The sequence below is a fragment of the Pollicipes pollicipes genome, unplaced genomic scaffold (assembly GCF_011947565.3).
Source record: "Pollicipes pollicipes isolate AB1234 unplaced genomic scaffold, Ppol_2.1 Scaffold_6686;HRSCAF=7923_pilon_pilon_pilon, whole genome shotgun sequence".
NCBI classification, from domain to species: domain Eukaryota; kingdom Metazoa; phylum Arthropoda; class Thecostraca; order Pollicipedomorpha; family Pollicipedidae; genus Pollicipes; species Pollicipes pollicipes.
In genome coordinates, this window is record NW_023596921.1 from 32,311,178 (window position 1) to 32,324,445 (window position 13,268).

General features: G+C 56.9%; 1 long non-coding RNA gene across 1 annotated transcript; it reads right to left on the bottom strand.

The window, feature by feature from the left end:
* Window positions 1-516: 516 nt before the first annotated feature.
* LOC119107085 (uncharacterized) lies at window positions 517-13,006 on the bottom strand. Its single transcript, XR_005095195.1, has 3 exons — window positions 12,812-13,006; window positions 9,196-9,270; window positions 517-549 (listed from the first exon to the last, which is right to left on the bottom strand). It is a non-coding gene; the product is annotated as an uncharacterized LOC119107085 (long non-coding RNA).
* Between the last annotated feature and the right edge of the window lie 262 nt (window positions 13,007-13,268).

Here is a 13,268-nt window from a genome sequence, read left to right on the forward strand (position 1 = left end):
CTGTGAGATGTTGAGCCCGTTGAGCGGCAGACATGCTCCTCGACGCGCTCCACGCGCCGGTGCGCTTGTTGCGCTTCTCGGCCTCCTGCGCCAGGAAGAGGTCCAGCACGGGCACCCCCCGCGACCTCACGTCACTCTCGGTCAGCGTGTCACCATCAGCATCACCCAGACCGGCCGCTTCTGCTGCCAATTGCCGGTGATGGCGTTGAAGAGGTAGTCAGCGTAGAGGCCGCGACCGCGCTGGTCGGCCGTCATCCACAGCGGCATCATGTGGCGCACGTAGTCCAGGTGCTTCTGCAGCCGGCGGTACAGGTCGGCCGGCAGCAGCTGCCGGCCGGGAGCCGCGCGGCAACCGCTGGCACTTGGTGAGCGCCGAGACCGTGCGGGGTCGGTCAGGTCCAGCTCGAAGTACACAGAGTCGGCAGGTGGAAGGCGCGCTTCACGTTGTCCGGCACGTACTCCCACACTGGTTGAACGGCACGTGGATCGTGCGAAGAAGTAGGACGGCGGCCTTGGTTCGACGCGCCATAGGAAGGACGACTGTCGGACCTGAAATGGAGAGGTGGGGAGCTTAGCGTCAGCCGTCAGCTGCAGCAGTGATTGATAGTCATGCGCGGAAGGGCGTGACTGTCGCAGCTCGGGCAGGATGGGCGTGGTACGATGGCGTTCAAGTTCGGTGGAGTGCGTAAATCAGGTTGTTTCAGCCATGTTAGCTGTACAAATTCCAACGTACTCCATAGGGGATATAGGCGTTGTAGGCAAAGCATCAGGTTTGAATTAAGCGAGTTCGGAGCGAACAAGTCTTGCTCAATTATGGCCATGCCTCGGTAAGCGCGATCTTTCTTAACGTAGCACGCATAGGAGAAAAGGATGTACTCTTCTCGACATTCTAAGATAAGAAAGAAGCAAAAAATCCTTTCTCAGCAGTATCAGTATCTAACAGCGTTTTATCTTACGCAATGGGAGAATGATAAGACCCAAGGTGACAAATGAGCAATCAGCACCGGGGCACAGGACACCGGGCCTTCATTAGGACAGCCATTCACGGTCTTTTCTCTCAGACATATTTCCTAGCCAAACCCAGCTAGCGTAGAGGGAAACGGTGTCCTGCCTAGAAACGCTTGGGAGGAGGGGTGGAAAGAACGAGCTCAGCTTGGTTCAAACCCTGGACACCAGCGCTGTCTCTAACGCACGAGCAAAATAATGAACCGTACGTGAACAATGCACGCATGTGCACACGCGCTTATCGCATTCCTGCGGAAAGATTGCCCACACAAATCTCCACATATTGGTGTACGCGTCACATAACACAAAAATGTGTGCTATTTACTCACAAACATTCAAGGCCGCGACGATGATAGGCATTCCAACAAACGCGTATCAGCATGCACACCGACATCGCATCGATCTCACAAGCAGTTGACGACGACAAGATTAGTCCGTCCCGACCACCGTGTCATGACTCGGCTCCCGCCGCTATCTGGGGAACCTCGAGGTGAATTCCAGACACCTGAGGACCCTGACCCTCGGCACCTGCAGCCCTGCCGCAGCCTGCAGTCACGCTTCATCAGGCATGCAAGGCAGTCGGCAAATTCGCACCCAGCCAATCTGTCAAACCGCTGATATATAAGGGCGCCGGAGGCGGCGGCTGGTCTGTTCGTTAATCGTCCATAATCGCCTAGTCTGCTCGTAATCACCGGTTCACCACGGCGTGCTCCGGGAGGGGCGTTTACGGCCCGCGACGATCATCTGCGGGCTCGTCGCCGTGCACGGCGTGCACACTGTGCACAGCGTACACTGTGCACGGCGGGGCGGGCGGCGACGGACAGGCCCGGCCGGAGGACCGCGGCGGTGCGCAGGTCGGGTGAGCGCACGCAACCCGGCCAGCAGCCCGCACCGTGCCGCGGATGGCAGCCGAGGCTGGTGAGCTAGCCATGAGGTTCGGTGGCGGACCAGGAGCGCTCGCAGAATCAGGGATGGGGACTCGTCCGCGCGAAGCACTGTTGGAAACCCGGAACGTTGTATGGTCTTATAAGGGGAGACGTTGGGGGGCTTGTATTTTACCATCAAATTTACCCCTCCCCTCCATTTGAGGTGCTGGACAAATGTTGTCATGTCGTCTGGCTTTCCCGTGGGGATACTTCTCAGACCTGCAGAGTATATAATGCTTGGGAGGCATTCCTCGTGATTCGTGATCCAATGTGCAAAGCTGCGGTGGACTCCGGGAGGTCCACGACAGTGGCTCAGGGCTCGGCGCAGCGGCCGACCCCGGGGCATCACCCCAGGCGACCCCAGGCACTCAGCCCCTGAGAGCTGGAGATCAGCATCCTCAACGTCAGCTGCTCCCGAGCACTCCCCTGAGAGCTGGAGATCAGCACCCTTCCCATCAGCTGCTCCCGGGCACTCCCCTGAGAGCTGGAGATCAGCACCCTCCTCATCAGCTGCTCCCGGGCACTCCCCTGAGAGCTGGAGATCAGCACCCTCACTGTCAGCTGCTCCCGGGCAATCCCCAGAGAGAGCTGGAGATCAGCACCCTCCCCATCAGCTGCTTCCGGGCACTCCCCAGAGAGAGCTGGAGATCAGCACCCTCACCGTCGGCCGCTCCCGGTCACTCCCTGATAGAGCTGGAGATCAGCACCCTTACCGTCAGCCAGTGTCCTTGCATTGCCGACTTTGAGTAAAACGCAGTTCCCTATGATGAATATTTTTCACTCCTTTTCCCCATATTTTATGTGAATTTTCACTCGTACCTGATGTTGCCTAACCACGCATACCAAACCCATATCTCCCTTTCGGAGGTTTTGAGATGACGTCCAAAGCCGAGCTCACTTGAAACCATCAAGCATAAACAAGGTTTCACAGAACCTGGGCACCTATGGCTATATCCTGCCTCACCTACATCTGAACCACGCCTTTGTATGCACAGAGCAAGGGCACCATGTACCTTCAAGTACGAGAGCCCAGCGACTGCAGCCGCTTGCGTGCATCAAGTTTGGTTTGTTTACAAAATGCATCACAATCTACTGCGGTGTACCAAATGCAAGCTTGTCACGCATCTCCAGTTTTTGGGTTACACCGCGCAGACACCACGCCAGCAAAGCAAAGCCTGATACAAACACCAGCAAAGCCTGGCAGAGAATTTTACTCCACGTTCTCCTTTTACCCGAAGAATTGTCCACTAAACCGCACAACTCCCAAAATGTAGGAATGAGAAATGCAAGAACTGCTTTGTAAATTAATTCTTAAAGCTGAATATCACTATTTGAGCACCCCTTTTCACTGATTTTTAGTCATGTTAGTTAATGAAAAAATTTGACTAGACAACATTGGGTCTCTACATTTGTTTAATTCCTTTTGGTTTTGTATCGGTCTTATGAGATTCTGACACAACTTTATTTTTCCTTCCTTTCCGATCATCTGTGAAGACACAATTATGGCTAAAAATAATGGCCATTTCTCTGCAAAATGTTCCAACTGTAAACTTGCATATATCCCTTGCTTGAATTGGATTAATTCGCCAGCCGCCCACACTTGTTTGATATTCTCCCAAGGGGGAAAAATTTATAGAATACAAAGGAGACAATTTGAAGCACGGAAGTCATTTTTACCGCCATTTTTGCCTTGTTAAACCCCTAATTAGCCGTTTTCGGTTCATGGCGTGGCTCAATAATGATAAATCTAAGTCATTCCAGTTTCACCACCTCGCCACGTTACATTACCCCGCGTACATAACTTTGGGACAGAGCTGCGCATCTGATACAGAGTTGTTTGGAAGCGACATTTGCCCTTCGAAGCCTTTTTTCTCATGTAGGGCTCCTCTTACTTATTTTTGTATTTTAATCTTGTAGGTTGGTGGACATGATTGACATTTGTATTTAGTACGTGGGTTGAATGACCTTGTCTGTCAGCAAACCATGCGAAAGATACTAACTTTTTGTGTGCAGGAGCAGAAATGAGCCTGCCCTTAAAAAGCCAGTAAGTTCCGTTTGTTGAGTACCTGATTCCTAGCCATACCTCTTTCGACGCATGATTCGTCATCAGATTCGACCATTTTATGTCTTAACCCGTCGAGTTTCGTTCATAGACAAATTTTGATGTCACAGGACATGTAATCAAATGAATTTGTTTTGCTCTTTTAATAATTCACCTTTAATTTGCTGAAGTGGTCCCTCATGTCTGCTTTCAAAAGATGCCCATAGTTATCTCGGTATGTTGACTTGCAAACGACTGCGCTGTAGATATGCGCTATATTTCTAAACACAGAAATACTCTAAGTTGCATAGCGATTACAATATGAGATAAATATCAGTTTTCAGGAAACGGTCGAATTATCCCATTTTAAAGGCAAGGCCAACACTTCAAACTTTAAGTCGTCAAAGGTGAATAACGAAACCTAAAAGGATGCCTTTGCTGCAGCTGAAAAGGCAAGCAGCAAAACTGGTTTTGTGACTATCCACAATTGTTGTTACATTCAGAGGAGAGAGATGATTTTGTGGAGCATACCCACTATTGCCCTTGACAGAGGCTAACCATGACAATTATAATAAGTTGTTGACCGAATAAGTGACTTGAGGAATTTTGACTTCCGTGTTGTCATCTTCGTCTGGTATCAATACGCTGACACAATGAACTGTAGCAAAGCACAAGTTGAAAGCAGACATCAATAAGTTTTATGATGTTTTAATCACAACCACTGCTGTCAAGAAACCGGTAAGGTGAGGTGAGATGATATTCAACATATGGGCTACTTAAAGTCGGGTGATGTTGGTTAATTCCAAGACAGGTGGCAGTAGGACCTTTGCAAGAATCAGTGACTCACAAATGATGTTGTGATACAAGTAGGCTGGACAGGATGAGATGAGGTAAGGGTTTTTACGTTGGGCTCAGTCAGGTTGCTTTCATGGAGATAAGCACTGGTATTTTGCAAGAAACCTTGACATTATATTTGTATTTCCTGACCCCATCGTAACAGAAGCCGAGATATGTCTGTTTGTTTGGCTTGCCGATGCGTTTATGTGCAGGATTTCAAGTATTTTTTGTTTGAATGTTTTATCCTTATTTTTTATTCCTGATTTCCATTGTTTGGTTTGGTGTCCTGCAGACGGAAAGTGCAAAATGCAGCATCAAAACATTAGTATTACATAGTTTTTGGTGCTCATCACGCTTTTATAAATTGCTATAATCTATTGTACTTTGTTTTAGTGTAAGGGCCTAAGATGTGAAAAACCAACACATTTTTGCTATGTTTATGATGTTACGCCCACGTCAACTTGGAATGCATGTCTTTGTTTGCTGAAGCATCTCCCGCTGAGTCATAGTTCCCAACTTTTATTAATTGAATTTTTCATTCCTGTACGGTCTTTCTGCGATGGACTTTTTCACCCCACCCCATTTCAAAAGCGATTCTAGCTCACTGCCGTCAGCTGGTCCCGGGCACTCCCCTAAGAGAGCTGGGGGTCAGCACCCTCACCATCAGTTGGTCCCGGACACTCCCCTAGGGGTGCTGGAGATCAGCACCCTCATCATCAGCTGGTCCCGCCACTGAGAGAAGCTAGTGATCAGCGCTATTGGCATGAACAGATGGCGCATTCTAGCGTCCAAAACCACTTTTCAGAGAATTGACATATTTCTGAACCGGCTCATTAAGTGCTGGAAAGAGGCGACGGCTCCAAATTCCTGATTGCCGCTCGGTTCACTCAAGCCATCCCCATAACTGGCGGACACCAGACTCCAGCACTCAAATTATCTGACATCTACAGCGCGCTCCGGTTACAGCAAGTCATCCAGGCTGAGAGGACCCACGACCTGGCTGTCTTCTGTTACACCGCCGCCGTGATAGGGGAGATATTGTAACCTCCGAGTCGGCCACACCGTCCCGCTTGCAGCGGACACATTGCAGCCTCCGATTCCGGATGTTCAGAACTGCGTTCAGCTCCGTGTGGAGTCAGGATGGATTCCAGAATCAGCAACCTTTTGATGAGCCAAAGTTGATTCCAATGCTGTTTGATGGTGAGGCTGAGTCCGGCATGAATCAAACACGCCATCGGAAACTTGGATCAGAAATGCTGGATATGCTCCTAGCCTACCAGCTCATATATGCGGTGAGCTCCAGCTGGAACTTCGGAAGAAATACCTGCACTGCTGCTAACAAAATAAATGCTCTTCTAGGCTTATATGACGCTCTCAGTAAGGTTTACCTTCTAATCTGTTGAAATGCAATGGAATCGACTCTACCGGAAAGCACTGCGTGGTTGAGCTATATTTCACCGAAGCAGAAACCAAGCAGACTCTATGTTGCACTACTTTGCATGGAGTCGGAGCGGGAGTTAAACTCATGAAAAGCGACTTAGAGCTGGAAGCTATTCTCTTGCAGCGGAAACCATCCCCCATGAAACAGAAGCCATTACCTGGCGGAGTCCAGCACATGTCTGCTGAATGTGGCTTGGCTACCTCTCTCAGGCCGTCCCCGCAGCAGGGACGGCACCTCGGCTCCAGAGCTTTGACCACGCCCTGGCGGTATCCTCAGACGCAGAGCCAAACGGGGGGACATACGGAAATCCTGTCCTGGAGCCTGAAGTCTTCTGGAGCACTGCTTAATGCTCGGCAATTTCCAGCCAGACTGTCCCAATGACAGAAGAGAGACGCGCCGACCCGGGCCTGACACGGCCGACCCCGTCTTGAACGCGCCGCTCCGTCCGGACGCTCCGGCTCCGTCCTGAGGCGCCGGCTCCATCCTGAAGCAGCCGGCTTCGTCCCGAAGCACCGCTCTGTCCTGACGCACCGGCTCCGTCCTGAGGCGCCCGGCTTCATGTCTGATCGCAAACCGGCTTCCGTCCTGACTGCCACCGGCCTCTGTCCTGGACGCGCCGGCTCCATCCTGGAGCTCCGGCTCCGTCCTGAGGCGCAGGCTCCAGTCCCGGAACGCACCCGGCTTCATGTTCTGACCGCACCGGCTCCGTCCTGACGCAGCCAGGCTCTGGTCCTGGACGCAGCAGAGCTCCAGTCCTGACCGTGCCGGCTCCGTCCTGAGGCGCAGGCTCCATCCCGACGCACCGGCTCCATCCTGACGCACCGGCTCCGTCCTGACGCGCCGGCTCCATCCTGACGCGCCGGCTCCGTCCTGACGCGCCGGCTCGGTCCGTCGTGAGACCTGGTGATGAGCTGGCGGTCTGCCAATCGGACGGCGGCTTCAGAGTCCCGACAATGCACTGCCGCGCTGAGGAGTCCTGGCGATGAGGTGGCGATCTGCAATCAGGCGACGGCTTCAGAGTCCCGATGATGCACTGGCGCGCTGAGGAGTCCTGGTGATGAGCTGGCGGTCTGCCAATCAGGCCGTGCGGCCGGCGGGGCGGGCCGGCGCGGCTCCAGACGACCGATAGGCATCGCGCGTGTCTGCGGCGAGCTCGTCATTAGAGGCCGGCACCGCCGCCGCGCCGCGCCGCCGCCTCCAGACGTCAGGCCGGTAACGAGCCGCGACCGGCGGGGCTGACCTGGACCGGCGGGACAAGCCGCACCGGCGGGACCCAGGCTGCCGGTCAGGTCCGGACGAGTCAGGTCAGCGGGGCTGACCCAGACAGGCGGGACGAGCGAGACCGGCGCGACCCAGGCAATCCTGTCAGGTCCGGACGAGCCAGGTCAGCGGGGCTGACCCAGACCGGCGGGACCCAGGCAAGTCAGCCAGACCTGGACGAGCCGGGTCAGCGGGGCTGACGCAGTCCGGCGGGGCTGGCCCAGACCGGTGGGACCCAGGCTGCCGGTTAGGCCCAAACGAGTCAGGTCAGCGGGGCTGACGCAGACCGGCGGAGCGCGACAGACCAGCGGGATCCGGGCTGCCGGTAAGGCTCAGACGAGCCGGGCGAGCCGAACGAGTCGGCTGGCGACAGACTGGTATGTCGAATGTGCCGAGACAAAGATGGGTGTGCCGAACACGCCGGAACGGGCCCGGGCTAATTAAACGACCAGGGACGAGCCCGGGCTAACTAAACGACCAGGGACGAGCCCGGGCTGACTTAACGACCAGGGACCGGCCCGGGCTAACTAAACGACCAGGAACGAGCCCGGGCTAACTTAACGACCAGGGACGAGCCCGGGCTAACTAAACGACCAGGGACGATCCCGGGCTAACTAAACGACCAGGGACGAGCCCGGGCTAACTAAACGACCAGGGGACGAGCCTGGGCTAACTAAACGACCAGAGATAACCCCGGGCCAACTAAACGACTAGGGACGGGTCCGGGCTAACTAAACGACCAGAGATGACCCCGGGCTAACTAAATGTCAGGGACGAGCCCGAGCCAACTGAACGGCCATGGACAGGCCCGAACTATCTAAACGACCAGGGACAGGCCCAAGCTAAGTTAACGACCAGGGACGGACTCGCGCAAGGTTAGGAGAGGTCGCACGCTTCGGCACGGGCTCAGACGAACTGGGAGGGCCGCTGGTGGTCACACGTTGGCGGAAGCGGTGCGTGTTCAACACCACTCGATCAGCTGCGGCCAAAGGGCGAGCACCACACGGGTGGCCGCGGTACTGGAACCCGAGGTGGGATGCGCCGGACCACACAGCGCCGACGTCCTCCGCACGATGGGAGGGGGACCACCGGCCGAGGTGGGTGCGGCGGCACCGCGGCCCGGCGATCGGACCGCATACCAATACCGGCGCCAGATCAGAGCACGTGTGCACGTCGTGCCGGTGGCGCCGCTGCACGCTCTTCAGAGCTACGTGCATTGCGCCATACAATGCTTCGGTTGCGTTTAGTCGTCACGCAGAATCTACAGACAACGATAGGAAATTCATCAATCAAAGGATCGGCGGGGACTGTCGAGTCCTGTTGAGTTGTCCGGCGGTTGAGGTCAGTTCTGTTCTGTTGAGTTGTTTCCAGAAACGCTTTCTGTTACGAATACAACAGTTGAAGACTATAACTTAGGCCACATTCACGTCATTTAAGTAGCAATTCACCCACGCGGCGAACGCACACAACCACACTCATATCTCGTATCTCCCTATAAGCTATCCAGCCCTGGAAGTATGACAGTCCAGCAAGGGTCACCGGCCAGGCACAGCCTGAGCATTGTCCCCAGAGGTGTGCACCAGGCAGAAAAAGTCGGCCGGCTGCCCACCGCCGTCAGCCGCGCAGCCATTTACAGCGCTTCATATAAAGCGACGGCCGTTTTTCCGGTCATCCGTCTTACCCACCTGTGGGTCGCAGTAGTCGGGTCGGCGCGACCTCCGCGCCTCGGTGCCGTCCACAAAAACGCCCACCGCCATCAGCTGAAACAAACAGCGACGGCGGGTCAGATGCGGCCACGGAGGTCACAGACGGCGCGCGGGCCAGATGCGGTCATGAAAGGTCACAGGCGGCGCGCGGGCCAGAGGCGGTCACGGAGGTCACAGGCGGCGCGCGGGCCGGAGGCGGTCACGGAGGATCACAGGCGGCGCGCGGGGCACAGGCGGTCACAGGCTCGCAGCTCAGAGGCGAAATAGCCGGCGGGCAGGCGAGGACAAAGACCCAGCGAGTCCACTGGGAAACACCGGCCGTCAACCAGCTGGTGGTCGTGCGGGCCGGCTGCCCGGCCGGCGTGGACCGTCACGCTGGAAAAGTCACACAACCGGCGGCCGACTGGCCCTGTGACTGACAGGTCAGCTGACCCTCATCTCGCTCACTTCCACGCAGTCGGCGCTATCCGTGCAGAGGAACACTCAGCCACCCAGACTGTCCCTCGGCACCACGTCCTCATTTCCCGGGACAGAGACGGGATGTGCGGCGCGGCCGCCCTGGCCAGGGTCTACGGCCGCCCTGGCCAGGGTCTACGGCCGCCCTGGCTAGGGTACGCGGCCGCCCTGACCAGGGTACACGGCCGCCCTGACCAGGGTACACGGCCGCCCTGACCAGGGTACACGGCCGCCCTGACCAGGGTACACGGCCGCCCTGACCAGGGTACACGGCTGCCCTGACCAGGGGACGCGGCCGCCCTGACCAGAGTACGCGGCCGCCCTGACCAGGGTACACGGCTGCCCTGACCAGGGTACACGGCCGCCCTGACCAGGATACACGGCCGCCCTGACCAGGATACACGGCCGCCCTGACCAGGGTACACGGCTGCCCTGACCAGGGGACGCGGCCGCCCTGACCCGGCCCGACGGTGCGCGCCGCGTCAGCTCAGCGGCGCCGCTGCTCAGCGACAGGGCAGCTCCGCGGCCCGCCGCCGCCAGGGCCATGATGAACGCCCTGCTGGCCGGCGACACAGCTGGAGCCTTCGACAGCCGGAGATCGATGAACGCGCCGATTAAAAATGAAGCGCCGGACCTTGGCACAGCTAAGCGGCGCTGATTGACGAACGGCGCCGGCCGGCCGGCCGCCGTGGTACACACAGCGGCACACCTCCGGCCACCGCGGTACACACAGCGGCACGCCTTCGACCGCCGTGGTACACACAGCGGCTTACCTCCAGCCACTGCGGCACTAACAGCGGCACACACAGCGGCGCACCTCCAGTCACCGCCGTACACAGAGCGACACACCTCCAGCCACTGCGGCACTCACAGCGGTACACACAGCGGCGCACCTCCAGTCACCGCCGTACACACAGCGGCACACCTCCAGCCACTGCAGTGCTCACAGCGGCACACATCCGGCCGCCGTGGTACACACAGCGGCACACCTCCAGCCACCGTGGTATACACAGCGACGCACCTCCGGCTATCGTGGCCGGTGCGGTTCAGAAGCGCGCAATCTCATTATGCGCGTGGTTCCGTCCGCGGTGCTGGCGACAGAAGAGCGTGACTGCGGCATTTACGAGCGCCGTGCCCCCAGCTGGTGGGCCTGGTGGCGGGCCGAACCGCCTTTTACCTTCTTTTTTGCCGGTCGGAGGGGTCGAACATGACTGCCGCCTCAGGTGGGGGAAGGCGAAAGGCTCAGACAGTCAGCTGACCATCCATCACCGGGGTGTAAGCCGTGACTTCGCCCGGTAAAAATGGCCGCGCTCGTCATGAGGTCTTAATCCCAGCTGCGCGATCCCTCGATAACGGTTCTGTCCCATACGAAAAGGGCAAATTGTACGTCTGCCATCCCTTACCCGTTGTCACAATCTAATGGTAATGAGCCGGCGGCGCGGCCGGGCTGGCTGCGCGGCCGGCCGCGGCGGCGCCTCTGATCTGACGGCGAGCGGCTCCCCGCCGCGGTCACGTGACCGCCAGGTAGGGTCGGACCGCGCGGCGGGGCGCCGACAGCGGTGCTGGCGCCGCCTCCAGCTGACCCTGCCCGCTGTCGGTCCAGTTCACGGAATCGGGGGGCCAAACGCCGCCGGGCCGGCCTGCGGCCACCGTGCCACGCACTGCCCGGCTGCCTGGCTGCCCGGCCGGCGGCGCAGCACCGGGCAGCGCCAGCGCACGTCACACCGGCGCTCGGAAGTGCAGGTGTTACTGTTTGCGCCGCCGGGCAGTCGGCGCCAAACACTGGAACAAATTGGCGATGGCACGGCACGCCAAACAGGGGTGCCGAATTTAAACGGCGGGCTCCTCCTCTTCCCACGTCGAGCGCCGGCCAAGCACGGTAAATATTGGAACAGAGGTGCCAGCAGCGCCTCGCGGGCGGGTCCGCTTCAGCCTGCGTGCTTCTTACGACGGTCCAGTGTTGTCAGCGTGGTCACGGTCCCACCACATGCCTGTTCACTACGTTCTGTCAACTCAGGCGTCGCGAGATGTTTAGGCATTTGGGGCGGGGTTCCGGGTGTCTGCACCCAAATTCTTGCACGCGCGCTGACAGCGCGGTGGTTCATTCCAAGGAACCAGGAGATTCTCGCGGCGAAGAAGCCGAACCTGGGCGATAAAGGCCGCACTGGACCGGTAACAGACGATCAGCAGCACCCAAGCCGCGCGACGGTGCCTTGGAATTCACCGCTTACCGCAGAGTAGGGCAGCAGTAGGTACCCTATCGATTACTTGTGGCTAACGAGACCACCCACGACACAGTAATCATTCGGCGAAGCGCCTCATTGTTTTGAATGAAAACGATTTCGTCCACCCTCCCGCTGGCACCCACGCAAAGTCATATTCAGCAAACGTATTCAAGGTTTCGGGAATGATGTGTCGATCGGTTAAAATTGCCGGGTGCTCAGGCAGTTTATGGGTTGGCTGCACATGGCTGTACATCCCTGAGAACAGATTTGTGAGGACCAGATCCTGACGGCTTTAAATTTTCGCATTTGACGTACGATGTATTTTGCATATTTTGGATGCAAAATGGCTCTGGCTCCTAGCCCTGAAAAGAGGCATCCCAATGATCGGTGATACCTTTTGGAAACCGTCAGGTTATTTTGAAAGGTGCTGGCTACAACCGAATGATCGGCAGATGCAGGTACTGACAAATGTATGTGCCATTTGGGGTGAAACGGTTATATCAGGGCAAAATAACTGTCCGGTATCAACAAAATCTTGACCCACTGGTAGTCGACATTGAGACTTCTCGTGTTGGAAATAGCCAGCTTTTAAGGAGGTGCTGGTTAAACGACCGTATCAAGTAGCCCTTAGGATATATAATGATAATATTCGACGCTTCAAGGCAGTCAAAGGTCACGCGTCTCCTGACCGCCGTGACTACGAGCGCGGCGCCGAAAATTGTCGCGACGTATCTAAAAAAAATGTTTGAAAAGTCGTTAACTACTTTCTGGCGTATTCGAGATGGGTTATTTTCGGCACGAGAACTCATAATAAGCGACAGTGTATATTCTCACCATATGTTATCACAAAATAGTCATGATGGCTGGGGACACTGCCGGAAACATGAAATGCGTAGCATACGCACAGCACTCACCACAAAAATAAGACGAAGTCGTGGGAGATGACTAAACCCTCCCCGTCGCATTTTCCCCGCACTCAAAGTCACGTGATGAAAACGTCTTGGCGGCCTAGCCCGGTCCCCATAGCGCACTCCGTAGTCACCGCACCAGAGCGGGTGTCCCACGCGCACCACCGCTGGCCATCACCCCACACGCACTCACCCCGCCAGCGCCCGGCAACCACTGCTGCTGCCATCAGCAGGCCAGGCCGGCGGAGCGGGCGCGGGCGGCCTTCCTGCCCCGGGGCGGCCCACCCTGACGCCGCGCAGCCAATCACCGCGCGCCGGCCGCTCTTGGCGGCCGAGGTCAGACGAGTGACACGAGCATCGACGGAAAGGCGATGTTTTCCGTCGGTGTATTTGGAGCCGTTGACATTTAGCGGATGGATGCAGCCGTCGGCCCAGATAGTTGCCAGTGGGCAGACGATCAGAG